The 17,394-nt window shown below is 45.2% G+C and overlaps 1 long non-coding RNA gene across 1 annotated transcript in view; it reads right to left on the bottom strand.

The window, feature by feature from the left end:
- Positions 1 to 15,127, bottom strand: part of LOC119866562 — a 54,799-nt gene extending 39,672 nt beyond the window's left edge. Inside the window, exons 1-3 of the long non-coding RNA XR_005380417.1 lie at positions 15,007 to 15,127; positions 7,390 to 7,507; positions 3,046 to 3,988 (exon numbers count right to left, since the gene is read on the bottom strand). This is a non-coding gene — a long non-coding RNA (uncharacterized LOC119866562). The remainder of the gene's footprint in view (positions 1 to 3,045; positions 3,989 to 7,389; positions 7,508 to 15,006) is intronic.
- Between the last annotated feature and the right edge of the window lie 2,267 nt (positions 15,128 to 17,394).

Genomic DNA, 17,394 nt, shown 5'->3' with positions numbered 1-17,394 from the left:
ATTTTGATGTCAGAGACGAGAGTGGAACCTCCCAGTTTCCAGCTGTGTGATCTTGAGAGGGTAAATTAACCTCTCTACACCCAGGCGTCCTTAGCTATATGAGAGTGATGAAATCAATTTAATGTAGGGATTACATAAAATGGTGCATTTATAGCACCCAGCATGTAATAGGCCACTCTTAGGACAGAAACATAAATTTAAAAAATTAATTGTTGCTCCTGATGGTTACTTGTTTGGTAAATGATGCAATAGATTACAAAAGCTTAAAGAGTATAATAGGGAAACCTGTATTTCTGGAAAATGATTGAACTATACTAAAGTCATAATAAACAGTTCCTTAGAAAAGCAGGTTATAAAACTATGTACTTCTTTTTTTTTTAAAAAAAAGATTTTATTTATTTGAGACAGAGAGAGAGAACACAGAGGGAGAGTGAGAAGGAGAAACAGAGTCCCTACTGAGCCGGGAGCCTAACATGGGGCTTGATCCCAGGCACCTGGGATCACGAATTAAGCCAAAGGCAGGCACTTAACCAACAGAGCCACCCAGGTGCCCCAAAACTATGTATGTGCTATGCTTGTTATAAAACCACATATGTAACATACATAATCATATTAATGAGAAAAGCCTTGGAGAATATGCGATCAGAGATTATCAACGGTTCCCTGTATGTGTGGTGAGATTTTATCTTTTTGCATAAATAGATTTTCTAATTCTTCTTCAATGAATATGCATTACTTATGAAATTAAAATCCATTTCTAAAACCATTTTGTAGTACTTAAATGGCATCGTTCATTTAAATTATACCTTTATCCCAGGTCATTCTTTCACATTAGAACACTGGCACTCCTGGTGCCCAAGGAGCCATCCTCCCCGCACCGAGTCGCAGGTGCCCAGGCCTGTTGTCCCAAGGTCGTGGGTATGGGACAAGGGAGAGAGGACCAAGTGAAGAATGGAGGAGGAGTGCCTCTGTATCCTGCTAATGGGCGACAATGCATTGCAGGATGGAGCACAACAATATTCAAGCGGCAAAACAAAGGAACTATTCCTGAATAGCATCAGGCAGGAAAAGCAGAGACTAACTCAGGGAATGGTCTTCCAGGCAGGAATCTATGTGGAAGAAATGTTCATAAAGTGGGCAAGGGCAGCCAGTCAGGTCTGTTACTCCTAGGTCTCTCCCTGCCTCTCTACCTACATCCTCTGTCTCCGTAGGATGCATTTCCGTGCCACTCACAGCCCCAGACCTCCACATGTATACCGCACGCTCACACCCGCATACACGCTTGTGCATTTCCATGTTGCTCAAGTCCTAGTCCTCCAGGAGGGGCTAACCCCCTCAAGATATCAGGGCCTCCTCCTAGCCAGGTTGGATTAGGTGGAGGATCTTCCTGGGGAAATCTAGTGGCTGAATGGAAAGAGGCAGAATTCTTGACTTGTTGAGAAGGAAAATAGAGGTCTGAGTCGGGGAAGAGGTGCCCCACTATTCTGCCGATGGATGAGCCAAGGCTGAAACAGAAAACTGTGGCCACCCGGCCAGGAGCAAGCGAGGTCAGGAGCCGGGCCGGAGACCAGCGCGGCGCGGCAGGCGCGTACAGCACGAGGAACCCAGGGCCTGTGAACCCGGTTCATCTGTCCTTCACTACTTCCTTTTTTTATTTTATTTTTTTTGTTTATTTTTTATTTTTTTATAATAAATTTATTTTTATTGGTGTTCAATTTACCAACATACAGAATAACACCCAGTGCTCATCCCGTCAAGTGCCCCCCCAAGTGCCCGTCACCCATTCACCCCCACCCCCCGCCCTCCTCCCCTTCCACCACCCCTAGTTCGTTTCCCAGAGTTAGGAGTCTTCATGTTCTGTCTCCCTTTCTGGTATTTCCCACTCATTTCTTCTCCCTTCCCTCTATTCCCTTTCACTATTCACTACTTCCTTATTGTGACTTTGGGAGAGTCGCCTCCCCGCCCTAAGCCTCAGTTCCACATCCACAAAATGAGCATGATTGCAAGGGCCGTCAGGGCTGTTGGGAGGATTCAGTGAGCGAGGACAGAAGTCACGGAGGTGTAGGGGTGTGCTCCGGGGGTGTGGGGTGTGCTCCGGGGCTCCAGGCTGGCCTCGCGGCTTCAAGGCAAAGGGGGCGGGGGCGCGGGGACTGCAGCGGGGCGAGCGCCCGGATCCAGGCAGTAAGAGGGTGGCCTCTCTGTAGAGGATTTAAGCCGCATAAAAAGCATTGCTGCCCACCCAATTAGCAAATACCAAATCGTGCTGGCAATTCCGAACCACGTCAATGATAGAATAGTCCTCCTCGCTGGGGAGATGCGCTCCCCTCCACACCCCGCCCGCCCGCACTGGGGCCGCAGGCCGCTCTGCCCCGGAATCAGCTCCCGCCCCCCCAGGCCGTGCGGCCGGCTGGCTGCTGCGAGAGGCGAGAGGAGCCACACGGTGACCCCCGGGAGTCGTCAGAGTGGAGCTCCTCCCAGGATGGACGGTCACTCCCAGTGGCCAGCAACAGGACAGAGGAGTCCCGCGTCCGTCTGGCGCGAGGCTGGGCGTCCCGGGCGTCCCGGGCGTGTCGGGGCAGGCGGAGGACCCGCTAGAACTGAAACAAAGCAATCTCCTTTTCAGCCAGAGCCTTTCGGCCAAGTTCTCCCTTAGTTCCCCCAGCATTTCTGCCTGTGGCTTCTTCCCAGAAGCTTGGGGGTCCCCAGGTTCCCCAGAACTGTCTTCCTGGCGGTATCCGTGGCGCGATCACGCTCTGCAGAGCAGCTCAGCCCCGGAGGGAAGCAAGGCCTGGAGGCTCAGCTCCGAGCCCAGAGGAGAGGCGGCGGCCGAGCAGGGTCTGGACGCGAGCGGAGGGCCGAGGCCCCAAAACCAATCTAACCAACCAAACGGAATTGCGGAGAACAAACTGGGAGTCGTGCGGGGGTGCGGGGCCAACAGGTGAAGCGGATTACGAGACGCAAACTTGCAGTTAGGAAATAAGGAAGTCACAGGGATGAAAAGTACAGCAAAGGGCATAGAGTCCACAGTATCGGAAGAACACTTACCATGGTGAGCTTTGAGCGATGTACAGAATTGTGGAATCACGATGTGGTACACCTGAAACTAATATAATATTGTATGCCAACTAAACTTCAATTAAAAAAAAAACCCATTTAAACCAGGACATATAAATTAAATGGCCGAGACTGGCTGGCGTCAGAGGAAAAATACTGTATAGTCTTTCCCACTTGTCTGGAAGTTCTGGCTCTCCCCATGTAGCATTCATTTTCCTGTTCTTGGTGGGACTATGGCTATAGGTAAATATTTCTTCTACTCGTGTTAGAAGAACAAAACCCCTGGCTTCTGGTTGAGGAGAAAATCTGGAGGATGTGGCATAATGTAGACAGAAGCAGGCTTGTCCCTTGCGGAGGTGGTGACCGCTGACCACCCATCTGGATTCTGGCTGCTACAGGGATGAAGGTGAATTGGAGCCTGGATCCTTTTTGACCAGAGAGCCCAGAAGTCTGGGCTGTTACCTGAACTCATCTGATATTTGAATGTTCGTTCGATTACAAACCAGTAGCGGCAGCATGGAGGACCAGAGAATATACACAGATGTGGCCCTAAGGCCACTCATTTTTGATGTCTGCATCAAACAAAGCTTCCTTTTTGTTCCCCAAGGGAGGTAAGATAACAATTTCCTGTGTAGGCTGGGCCTTCCAGGAGTGGGTGCTGTCTCTCCCCCAAGGGGGCTGGTCACATCCCACAGCTGTTCTTGTGAGATAACCGTCCTGGGCCGTCAGTCCCAGGGCTGGCAGTCCCTGGGGAGGATTCCAAGACTGCAGATGGTTGTGCCATTTTCTGCATCACTTCTGACTTCTATCTGGGCAGAAAATCTTTCTTGTCCTGCAGGTCGTGGCCAAAGCTCTAGCATATTTATTTACAAGGGACTAACGTCATCCGTGTGGTTGGATGGAAGGTGGGACTTGAAACTCCGTTTGCAAAGCACTTTATATCAAGATTGAGGAAAGATCGTAAAAAGAAAAAAAGAAAAAAGAAAAAGGCTGTTCTTATCAGACTTTGAAGAGAGGGCTGCCTGAGGCCATCAGAATGACCCCAGTGGAAACGAGCTTAGGATAGGATTGGTACAACTGTTCACACAAAGGCATCAATACATGAGAAGGTTTTGTTGTGGTGTCTTTCTCAGGAATAGTTGTATTCTGGCAATTCTTTTAAGCCAAAGGAATTAATCTTTATTAATGAAATGCTGACCATGGCACTGTCTTTTAAAATCCTTTTAGAATTAAGTACAAAGACCTAAAAGCACTCTCAACCAGTTAGGTCTGGCCTCTGCTTGCCTCACTGCCCTTACCTCACACAACTAGGCCTTTCCCTCAAACTGAATATTTTTTTAACACTTTGAGTATGTTATACTCTCTCTAGCGTATCTTTATTTGGCTGCCTTCTACCCATCCTGCAAGCCACTTGAGATGTCACATCCTCCCTAAAGCCCTTGCTCTTCACATCCCTTCCCACTGCCCAGGACTAGGCTAAGTACTCTCCCTGTGCACTAATCCTATAGTTTAATTGTATCATATCATGCTGTTGCAGGTTGAGTTCTCCAGGAAGCAGATGCAGCACTGTAGTTAGGCATGGAAAAGGCTGGGGGAGGGACACCCATGGACAGAAAAGGGGAGTGTTTGAATTTCCTGTGGCTACCATAGCAAATACCACAAACTTGGTGGCTTAAAACAACAGAAATTTATTCTCTCACAGTTTGAGAGGCCAGAAATTCACAAATAAGGTGTCAGCAGGGTGGTATTCCTCTGAAGGCTCTAGGGGAGAATCTGTTTCTGTCATCTTCTAGCTTCTAGGAACCCCCTAGACATCCTTGGCTTGCAGCTGCCTTAATCCAATCTCTGCCTTCAGGTTCACATGGCCTTGGTCTCTCTCCTGGGAGTCTCACTCTTATAAGGATACCTGTGATTACATTTAGGGTCTATTGGGGAAGATGAATGTTTCTATACCCTTCGAGTTTCATTTGGCTGGAGTAAAAAATTGGTGTGAGACAATGAACAGGAAAAAATTTAATTTAATTATGTACGTGAGACGATAAGCCCCAAAGGCAGTCAGGCATTTAAGGCATATATGCCATCCAGAGCTAAGGAGAAGGGGGTAGGGCCTGGGACTTCAAAGGAAAGGAAGACATTCACAGCAAGATGAAAAAGAGGAAATGTTTGGTAAACAAATGTTTGCTGGGCCATACAGCAACAATAGGACATAGGAAGGAATTTTAACAAACACTGCTTTGCCAAATCCCTCCCTATCTACCACACCTAGTTCATATGCAGTTGTCTATGGTGACAGCTCCCTTTCTAGAGCAGGTCCTCTATCTACCTTCTTTCAGGCAGTTAGGGGGAAGGTCAAAAGTTCCTTTTGAGCCTGCTCTTTCTTAAAAATACCCAGCCTAAAATAATTCACATGCCAAAGAAATACATTTTGGGGTGGTGAATTTTGCTCCCTCACAGGTCCATCTGGATCATCCAGAATGGCTTCCTCTTTGTCTTAAAATTCCTTAATTTATTCACATTAGCAAAGACTCTTTTTTTTCCAAATAATTTTCACAGACTCCAGGAATCAGAATAGGAACATATATTTTTGGGGGGACATACATGGACTGCAGAGAGCAAGCAGGTTTCGATAGGAAGGGCTTTCAGATCATGATACAGATCTCACAAAGTCCCTGCCAGCCATCAGGGATCTCTGGGGTGAAGAATACCCAGTAGAGGAGTTCTATGTTGCATGGAAATGGCTACAGCATTTGCTCAGTTCTCAGCTAGGGGCTGCCTTGAGAAAAGATTGGCCTTGACTGGAAAGCTGAGGTAGACTCTAAAGTAGCTAACAGCTGAGAGCAGCCCACTAACCATAGTCCTCACAGCCACACAATGAGTCCTCTCTTGAAGGGGACGTCTGAACGGCACATGTGCAAATCTGCCACGACCCACCTCTTATGCTCTTATGCCCTGCAAGGGGCACCTTTGCAAGGTTCTGGTGGGCCTCTCTTCCCAAGAGGAAACTTAAAAGAGGGAAGTCATTGCCGCAACTCGTTCTCAGGCTACACCTGGTACTCATTGTCCCTTATTTCAAGATCCATCTTGAATTCTCCTTGCCTCCAGCGGCCATCTTTCCTAGTCTAGGTAGCCTACCCAGCACTGCCCATGAGTCTATATGTCTTCTAACCTCAGGTCCATTCTCTTTCCAGAGCAGATGACCAGGTGCCCTGCTTGTAGCTCTCTTTCCATTGTCATTCAAGGCTACTGCTGAGTGAGGTTGTAGTTCCGTTGCTATCCATTTTTGGTTTGTACCCACGTTTGTACCTGCATACTGAGCCAACTCATCCACAAAGGTCAAGCTTTTCCTTCCTCCTTCAGCTGGTCTTATGGGATCACCTACATTGCCATAGTTATAAGCTGAGGTAGGAGCATCTACTCAACTATAATGGGTGGCATGAGTTCTGGGATACCTGTTTAAACTTGTTTGTGCAACTAACCTGTGCTTGGACCCAAAGGTAGCCTGGACCTGCTGCAGAGCCCTTCTCCGTTCCAGGCTCTACTCAATGATGGCCCATTCTATGGGCTGGAGCAGTATTTCTAGGTGTGGAGTATGTTGCCCCCAGACGCTGAAGAAATCTCCCAGGCATTGTGCTTTCTTGTTTTTAGTAGGGATGCAAGACACAGAAATTTATCTTTTGCTTTGGAGAGAATGTCTACCACAGTCTGAAACCAGGATCCCTAAAAGCTTCACTGAAGTGTCAAGTTCCTAAAACGACCAGGATTTATCTGTCACTCTGAAACACTTCTGTCTTACCAAGACTTCCAATGTGGTGGTCACCTCTTCCTTAACATGTCATCAGTTTATTTTTTTTTAAAGATTTTATTTATTTATTCATGAGACACACACACACACACAGAGAGAGAGAGAGAGAGAGAGAGAGAGAGAGGGAGAGAGAGAGAGAGAGAGAAGCAGAGACACAGGCAGAGGGAGAAGCAGGCTCCATGCAGAGAGCCTGACGTGGGACTCGATCCAGGGTCTCCAGGATCAGGCCCTGGGCTGAAGGCGGCGCTAAACCGCTGAGCCACCCAGGCTGCCCACATGTCATCAGTTTAATGGGTCAATGGGATATTGATATATCAATATCAATGTGATATTCTGCATATAATCCAGATGGTCTAGATCCCTTTGGGCTGTATTACTATGAAAGGAGGAGAGTGGAGCAAAACTGTAAGTGTATAGTGTTGTCCATTCCATTTGAATGTGAACTGTTTCTAATGGCCTTTTTAAACTCAGAATGAAAAGCATGCATTTTCCAAGTCAGTGGTTACATACCACATACCTGGGGCCATACTTACCTGCTCCAGCAATGGTACTACATCTGGTATAGCAGATACAATCAGGGCTCCCATTGGTTGCACTTGTAGTAGTCTATAGTCATTGTCTAGAATTCATTTGGCTTCTGTAGGGGCCAGACTGGGGAATTAAATGGAGATGTGATACAGACCACCATCCCTGCTGCATCCTGAGATCTTTAATCTCCACTATACCCTTCAGGGTATGATACCATTTTTATTTACTTATCATAACTAGAAATTTCTGAGACTTCCTCTTTACCTTCTCCATCATGATAATGCTTACCCAGAGACCAAGGACCTGACATAGGAATTACATCAACTGTCAAGTATAATAATCCTAATGATACATCTGGGAACAGGGAAAGTGACCACTATGTGGATCCATGGACCAGTGGACTCACTCTAAGCCATATTTTGGTTAGAAGTCCCTTTATTGCCTTATATTCATGTTTTCCCATTGCAAACAGGGAGGGGCCTGTGATGGTGTTTCAGTCTTTAGGCATCAATGACAATTCGGATCCTGAGTCTAACAGTTTTTGGAAGGCCTATTTCTCTTTCTCCAATGCATAGTCAATCAAGTAAATGGCAATAAGACTTTGGGGGAAGAACTTAGGTATCGTTACAGTGCATACTTGCCTTAGTATTGTAGAGTCCTTCTTCCTAGAGGGTTAGCCACTTGTGAGCCAACAGGCTTTAAATCTGAAAACTGGCTCAGGTATGGCAACTTGGCAAGGTTATCGTAACTTTGTATTGGTGAAATGGCCCTCAGCCTTCTGCTTATTCATTTTTCCTCCTTTTGGTTATGTATATTTAACAGGCACTCTGTTGGTTGCCTATCTATTTTGTTCCTTGGAATGCTGAGTTCCAGTCACAATCTCCACGATGCTCTCTCTATAGGTTAGGCCCTCTAGGCTGCCACTCTGTTCTTGTCAGTTGTGATGATAATTACAACCACCTGGCTTCTGGTGGTTAACTACCACCACCTGGCCTTAATTACTTTGGAGGCGCCCAACATCCCCACTGCTATCAGTGAGCCAAATTCAGTGACACTCTCCTATTGTCAGCCCCAGAGGAGTGCCACCACTGAACCACTTAGTGATGCTGGTCACGTCCTTCTTGCCAACACATTCTCAGGGCCCCTGGTAAATGGTGTGTCTTCTGATTGGCCTTCTGACCTCACATAATACACTCATTCCTGCAAGTCCACTTCCCTGAGCCTTTTAATTTCTTCCCCTATGTCTTCCATGGCACTCAGGCATTCCAGCCTTTCAGCATGGGCCATCACTTTCTTCAGGCATCTAGAATCCACCCCCAGAGCAAGTTTGTATTGCTTCTTGGAGTGTTTCTTGTATCTCAAGAGAGTGACCCAATTCTAAATACTCTCCTTCATTCAGACTTATGTTCCAGCCTCCCTGATCAAGCACCTAATCTCATGTTCCAGTGTCTTTGGTGTTACGATTGCTTTCTTCCCTTAACAGGCCTAGCCTATCCCTGGCTGGGTTGAGCTGTGACTTAACCCTGATGGTAGGCCCAATGTCCAGGAGAGGAAGAGGGAAGCCACCTGTTGCCTTTTGGGGGAAAGCTCTCTGTATCATTTTCCTGCACAAGCAATGTGCTAGCTCTTGACTAATTGAAACGAGTCACCCTTGAAGGTTCAGAGGAGTCTAGGGAACATCCCATGTGTCATGTCATGATCTCAGGTTTTGCCAACCAGGGCCCGACTTTGGGATAACAGCCCTGCCTTGATTGAGCATTGAATGGCCTTTGAAGTTCAGTAGCTATTAAATCTTGGACTTCGCTTTCAGCATTCCTGCTCACCCAAGTAAAAGGGCTCCTTTGCAGGAACTCCCTTCTTACTTAGTTTCAGTTGCTAACTATTCTCAACTTTTCACTATCCTCATATTGGGTATCAACGCAACTTAGTGATAACCATTCAATTCCATTATCTTTATACTTACAAGCCTTGAAGTGCATTTCAAATGCGTGAATCAGGGTGCTCTCCTCTGTCTACATGCCCTCCCAGCTCATCATGGGTGAAACTTTTAATAGCTGGACTGCCATCTCATGCCAGAGGCTACCTTCAAACCACCAACCACTGGGAATAGAGGGGTCCTCATAATCAGCTGGGTGGGAGTGATTCAGTCCCTAAACCTTTATCTTACCACTGGCTTTCTCAGATCATTCTTGGTACCAACTGTTGCAAGGTAAGTTCTCTGGGAAGTAAATGCTGAAATAGGGCTAGAAATGCAAAATACTTATTGGGTAGTAATACCTGTCAAAAGAAAAATCATGATTGTGTAGAGAAAGACATCAGACCAGGGTAAAGCTCCACTAGCCCAGCAAGAGTTTTGGAGCAAAGACACCTATGAATGCAGTCTGAGTTTAAATGAAAATGGGAAGAACTTTGCACGATGGTCTTGCTCTGTCCTTGGCTGGGGAGTAGGTAACCAGATGTTCAGTTAAATTTATATCTCTGATCAGTGAAGAATTTTTTTTTTTAGTATATCCCATCAATATTTGGGGAATTCTTATCTAAAAAAAAAATCCACTATTTATCTGAAATACGAATTTAACTGGGTATCCTGTGCTCTTCTTTGCTAAATCTGGCAACTCTAGCTGGGGTCACCCCAGGAAGTGCACACTCTCAGCTACCACTGCTTCACTCAGCCATTGTCTGGGAGCCACCCTGAGAATAATGTGACCTTAGCTTGAAGGCTGAGGAGGACCTGAAAGTGCGAAGTGCTGGAGGCTGTCAGCTAACCATACTCCCAATAGCTGGGCAGCAAGTCCTTTCTTGAAGGGAGAACAGAGCAGATTTCTGCATATGACACATTTATTTTCAGTTTAACTGTTGTGTCCTGTGCTAGAAGTAAGCCCAGTGAGGGTGTGAAAATTGTCTCTTGCTTATTGTTGTATCTCTAGTGCCTCACAGTGCTTGGCTAATGGGAGATGCTCAATTATTATTTGCTAAATTAAATTGTACTTAAGACTTCAGGGATCTGGGAGTATTGAAGAAGCACAGAAAGAATTCCTCTTGTCTGTCCCAGAATCACATCCTGAGTTCAGCTGACCCTTTGATGACTTCCCATGCTGTGTGGGCAGTATGCGCAGGTAACAGGCGGAAGGAAGACTGGCTTTACACTGTAGAGTCTGAGTTCACAGCCACTGAATTTTATGCAGAGCTAATTATTTATGGAATTAATTAAATGCTTTCTAAGTAAGTAAAGATGATTCTAATTGAGGAATTTCAAGAGAGACCTCATACATGAAGGTAGGTATTTTGTGCTTAATTTAATGGGTTGTGCTGTTTCTCTTCATGTATATGTCCCACACAGGGCCCCAACTCAACAGACCGCGACAAAACTTAGCATTGTTCTGGTGCTGACTCCCACCATCTCTCTCCTGTCATATAAGCCAGGAATCCTCGAGCCACCCAACTCCAGCAGGCAGTTTCCAGCCACTGAGTAAGTTCTGCAGATTCCACCTCCTTTCCTCTGTCACAGCCATCTCTTCCTCTCTATCCTTACTGCTACCTCGAGTTTAGATCGTCATATCTTACCAGGATAAGAGCATGCCAGTTGGCCACCCTGCCTTTGGTGTCACCCTCTCTCCAATCTATCTTCCACCTGTCAGGCATTTAGCTCTCAGACTTCAAATAGATTGCATTGCATCAAATCAATCAAGTCATGTTATTCTCTTTCCTGAAATCTCTCAGTGGCTCCCCTCCTTTTGGGATCATGTCCAAACTTCATCTATTACCCGTGTGCCAGCAAGGTCTCTTACTCTATTTTTTAAAAAATATTTTACTTATTTACTTGGGAGAGAAAGGGAGAGTAAGAGACATCACAGAGGGAGAGGAAGAGGGAGAGACAGACTCGCCACTGAGCAGGGAGCCCGACGTGGACCCCAAGGACCCCAAGATCATGACGTGAGCTGAAGGCAGATGCTTAACCAACTGAGCCACTCAGGTGCCCCCTCTTACTTCATTTTTAAGTGTGTAGTAAAATGATGTCACACTCTTACTTTACATACTTTATTGACTCCCCACAGATGATAGGGTAAAGTCCAGCCCTCTGTGTGTGGACCGCAAGGCCCTCTGTGGTCTGGACCTGCCTTCATTCATGCCATATCATCCCTCATACTGTCTACTGTTGCTAACAGTCCTGTGAACACATTAAGCTCTTCCATATCTGGCAGCCTCTGTTCAAACTGGTCCCTCTGCCTGAAATTACTCTTCTGCTACCTATCCATTACCTTTATCAGCACTGCTCAGACTTTCTTGTGGCATCAGTCACTTGGGGATTGTGTTAAAATTTGGACACTGAGGGATCCCTGGTGGCTTAGCGGTTTGGTGCCTGCCTTTGGCCCAGGGCACGATCCTGGAGTCCTGGGATCGAGTCCCGCGTTGGGCTCCCGGCATGGAGCCTGCTTCTCCCTCTGCCTATGTCTCTGCCTCTCTCTCTCTCTCTATGTCTATCATGAATAAATGAATAAAATCTTTAAAAAAAATTGGACACTGATTCATTAGGTCTGGAGCATGGCCACAGATTCTGTATTTCTAGATGCTGATGCTGCTGGTCCCTGGACCACACTTGAATAGCAAAAGCCTAAACCAACTGTTTTTCAAACCCCAGAGAAAGGTTACCATGTCTCTGAAGCCTTTCCTAAACATTCCCAGAAGAATTGTTTTTTTTTTCCTTCCTGCACCTAGAATTTCCTGCGACACTTGTCAAAGCACTAGTGACATTGAATGCATTTTCATGCTTCTAGCCCAAAAGTTCTATAAGGGCAGGAACCATGTTGTCATCCTTGGATTGCCAGCTCTCACTCAGCACCATGCCTGGCATGTAGCTGGCATTTGATAAAAGTTCATCAAATGAATGAGTGTAGAGTCGTCCTTAGAGAAATGAAAAGCGTATTTACATCTAGGATTCCCTTTTCCCCCAACTTTCTGATGTTAAGACTTGAGTATACGAAAATAGAATCCTTTGGGTGCAAATACTCAACCCAAATTTGCTTTCCCAGACTGGCACAGGTAGCTGGTAGAGAGGGACAATGGGAAGCTCAGAGAACTGAAAAAGGAGTAAACAAGCAATCTTCAGGAGAGCATGGTGTGGAGACACCAGAGATCTCAGGCGCAGGGACTTGGCGGCCTTTTACGTAGGAGGGGCCATCAGTTGACTTGACCTGGATTGCCTCCTGTGCATCTTTCATTTCCGCTGATCTCTGCTTCTTCTTGTGTTGGGCTTTTAACTTCCTACTGCAGATGGGCCTAACCCAAGGTGTCAGGCTCTGGGCCCTCAGAAACCTCCATTTAGCATCACTGCAAAGAAAGCTCTCTCATCCACCCCATGGCCATGGCTGAGTGTGCGTGCGGGGAGGTGGAGCTGAGTGGGGAGAAGTAGTGCATGTGTCCGTGTGTCTGTGTGTGCGAGTCCGGGGGTGGGGGGTGAGCAGCAAGGCTTGCTCACAGAAGAAATAAAATGAAAAATTTGCTACTTTACAAGGAATACATTAGTCAGCTAAATCACCTACAGTTCAGAAAAACTGTCATCAACACAGAGTAGGGGTTAGGGAGGGAGATAGGTCAGAGGACAGATGCAGGGAGGCAACCCTCTTCTCCCCCCTTCTCCCTCCCACTAGTGGTGAGTACTGGTGCCATGTGTTTGGAGTGTGGAACCAAATTTCCATGCATCTGTGTCCTCTCAGGGATGGCAATCCATCATGCCCTGGGTTGTGTTCACAGACAGCATTATGGAAGCTTTTAGTAAGCAACCAGGCCTGACTTTTGAATTACTTACTGGCTTTGGTATGCTCATCTGTAAAGTATGACTAATAATAATACCCACCTCACAGAGGTGTTGTGAGGCTTAACATCTATTAAGCTAAAAGCTGGCATGTAAAGCAAGGACCATGTTCCTACTTAGAGGTTCTGAGAGATGAAGTAACTTGCCTCAGGTCACACAGCTTGCTAATCATAGAGTAGGATTTTAAACAGTCTGTCTGATTTCTGTGCTTATTTCCATCAGAGTCATAAAGCTAAGTCCCTTGATACTGGAGTTCCAGGTAGAGAGGAGAACTGTGTGCCTGTTTGCCAGAGCCTGTTGTTACACAGGAGCACAGTGTGACCGCAGCACGCCTGGGAGTCCCTGGGAGGGAAGGAGGGAGGCGCAGTGAAAGGAGTTTGCCAAAAACCATACATAGGAATTCTATCAGTACAATGAGATCTTTGCCCCCAGAAGAAACTACAAATGAGGGTATGCTCCTGGGAATATAATTTTTTTAATACAAGACACGGTTTACCTAAAAGAAATGCTTCTCCATAAAAAGGAAACAACCTGGCAGTATTCTACATTTAAATACAGGATGATTTGCTCGGCAGTTGTTCTGTTGCCAGTTTTAAAACTCTGAGCCAACTTCCTCCCCAGTCACTATCTGATACCAATTGCTTGGCTGGCTCAGGAAATGCAAACTAATATTAGGCAGAGCAGAAACATAGCTAGCAGGATTAGCTGGTTGCTAAAAAGAAATGTGATGTACACCTAAACAAATGAGGAAAACTCGGGTGGTCATCCATCCATTTATATGAGCCCTGTCAGCGCGTTCTTCAGGTTTGGGTTCACAGGATCCACAGGCGAGTAACCTGCTGTTCTCACTTCCCTCACTCACTCACCATGCGCCGGCCCTACCCCTGGAGCAGGACAGCGCCTGGCTGGTCCCCTCCGCCAATAACTCCGTCCTCATTCTTTTGACTTCCAGACAAAACCAAACCAAACCAAACCAAACCCACTCAGAAACAAGATAAAGAAGAAGAAAAGCAAAGCAAAAAAAAAACCAAAAAAACAAAAAAAACCAAAAACCAAAAAACAAACAAACAAACAAAAAAAACAAAACAAACAAAACCAAAAAAAAGCAAAAACAAAAAACAACCTAGAAATGTTTTTCCTTGAACCCTGAACCTGGTCCTAGGATTGTTTTATGCATTTTTACATATTTTAGAACTCTTTTTGTCTTTGTCATTGTCTTAATTTCAGGAGCCATACAGAAAAAAAGTAGCCTCAATGAACACATAATACAGCCCTCTTACATTTCTTTAACTACCCTGAAACTGCTTCTGGAAACATCTAAGCTGAGAGGTTTGTCAGCGTGACTGCTGATGGAAAGATTCTTGAGATCTTGCAGAAATGACAACAGAGGCCACCACACCCCAGATACACTTGGGCACCATGCAGAAGCCATGATCTTGCTGTGTTTCAACTCATTTAATCCCAACAGCAACCCTATCAGGTAGGGCTTTTCCTTGTGCCCCTTTGCAGATGAGAAAGTCAAGGCTAGGTGATCCTGCCTCAGGTCATCCAACTAGTAAATGTGAAGCTGTGATTTCAATTCATCCAGCAACAATGAAAGAAGAGTTAACACTTACTAAGCCCTAATCATCTTCCAGGAACTCTTAAAGGTTCTACATGTATTAACTCATTTAACTATTAACTTGTTAAAGACACCACCTTATTAAAAACAACCTTTGCTGGGCCATTTTCTGCCTGGAGAGGTATAGGGGGCCATGCTTGGTGTGGGGGTCAGGATCTCTGAGCTTGTTTCTGAGGGGAAAATCAGTACCTGTTCTCCCCCCCACGCCATACACACACCAGGAGGAGCAGGGTCCTTGGGCCCAGGAAGTTCAGTTGGTGCTGGAGCTTTGCAGGCCGGTCTCTGGCTGCTGCAGGACATCACTGACCCTTGTGCATGTTAAAGGCCACTGCATACCAGTGCTGGTTATATTTACACAGTGGGCTAAAATTAGCTGGCATGCTCTCCTGGCAACCGGCAGGATATAAATCTCCCATTTTATCTAGTGATGCTAATTCTGGCAAAGCCAAAAAGGGTCCTTCTGCTGTTCTCCATGGATAGGCATTCAACAACAATAATATCCTTTTCCTTCCTCTTCCTCTTCTCTACATTTTAGGAAACTTCAAATATAAATCCAGGCTGACCTTGGGTCAGGACAAATACCTATAAGCAGTGAAACCTAGTGTGTGGGTAGGGGTTCTATAGACAGGAGAGTTTAGGGGCTTTTCTGGGATGGAAAAAAATAAAATGAAAACATATCACTGGCTATTTTCCATCATCACTGAAAAAGCAGTGAACTTAGAAGGGTGTCACTCAGAGAGCACTGGCATTGTGAGTACAAATGGAACATTCAGGAGAGGGGTAAATGAAGACCCCTGGCTTCACGGTCAATACCACCCCAGGTGAAACCAGACCTAGATCCACCTTTGGCTGGCACTGTGAATATTGCTACCTTTTGAAATCTCTGCACTCTCTCTTAAAGCAGAGTTAAGCTGTATGGGCTCAACATAAAAAGTAATATGATCAAGTGGTGATGTCCACCAAGGAGTAACATTAGGACAGGTATTTGTGATACATCCAGTGGACCTAGTGGCTGGGAGAGGGGATGGAGTAATAAGAACCCAAGTTGGGGTGTTAAATAGACCTAGGCTCAAGCCAAATGGTGTCCTTGGGTAGCCTATGAGGGTTGTAGGGAGTTGGCTTGAATTTGCTGCTCAACTCTAGATTTGTCCTTAAATTTGTACCTGGGTGGCTCAGTTGGTTAAGTGTCTGACTCTTGATCTCAGCTCAGTTCTTGATCTCAGGGTCATGAGTCCAAGCCCCACATTGGGCTCCACATGGGGTGTGGAGCCTACTTAAAAAAAAAATTGTACTCTGGTCTGAATGTTTGTATCTCCCCACCTGCCCCATTTCATAGGTTGAAATCCTATGATACGATGGTGTTAGGAGGTGCCTCTGGGAAGTACATAGGTCAGGAGGGTGGAGTGTGCCATCATCACCACTGCTTATCTCCATAGCTCTGAATATATTGCAAATATTGAATAATCCCTTTGAATATTTGCAGTATGTTGCAAAATCGAATATATTCTTACCTTTTAATGGATGATTTTAACCCATTTACAATTGTTGATAGGACTGATATATTAGAAATTAGGTCCTTCATATTGCTTTATATTATATGTGGTAGGAAGAACAATGGCAGTATGCTTTCTGTTTTCAGAGCTCAAATAGAATCTTATATTGTGTGATTGTGTTTTCTTTGCTTTATTTATCTTTGTGTTAGTGCCATACTCTTTTGATTACTTTACCTTAATGTGTCTTATTGTTTGGTAGTGTAAGTCTTCCAACTTGCTTTATTATTTTAATTTTTTATTAAACATGTGAATCGCATCTTAGTTTAAATGATAGATATACACACACATGTGAACACACATACATACACATGTATGGAAATGGTGTCTTGAGCCCCTCTCACAAGATCGTGGTGATGGTTCTATGAGTTCATGTAGTTTAGCACATTCTGTAGGAGCTCAGTCTGTATTGGTTTCCATAACTCACTCCTCTATAAGAACCTTACGACAATATACTTTCATTTCCCCTTTCCTAGATTTTATGATACAATTGTCATACATTTTACATGTGTACACACACACATTATAAACCCCATACTGTATTGTTATGCTTTTTGTTTAATTATCCATTAAAAGAGATTTAAATAATAAAAAAAAAACCTTATTTCTTGACCCATGTGGTTACCCATTCCTGAAGCTCTCTTTTTTGTACATGGATATTTCCCTCTGGTATAATTTTTCCCAAGTTTTCTTGTAGCGTGGGTGTGCTTTTTCTTTCAGCTTTTCTATTTCTGGAAAAGGTTTCATTTTACGTTTGTTTATGAAAGATATGTTTTCTGGGTATAGAATTCTAATTTAAAAGATAGGGATCCCTGGGTGGCACAGCGGTTTGGCGCCTGCCTTTGGCCTAGGGCGCGATCCTGGAGACCCAGGATCGATTCCCACGTCGGGCTCCCGGTGCATGGAGCCTGCTTCTCCCTCTGCCTGTGTCTCTGCCTCTCCTCCTCTCTCTGTGACTATCATAAATAAATAAAAATTAAAAAATATATATAAAAAAAAAGATATTTTTTTGATATGTTAAATCTGT

Source organism: Canis lupus, chromosome 28 (genome assembly GCF_011100685.1).
Source record: "Canis lupus familiaris isolate Mischka breed German Shepherd chromosome 28, alternate assembly UU_Cfam_GSD_1.0, whole genome shotgun sequence".
NCBI classification, from domain to species: Eukaryota; Metazoa; Chordata; class Mammalia; order Carnivora; family Canidae; genus Canis; species Canis lupus.
The sequence above is the reverse complement of the archived record's forward strand: the minus strand, read 5'-3'. Positions and strand labels throughout refer to the sequence as shown.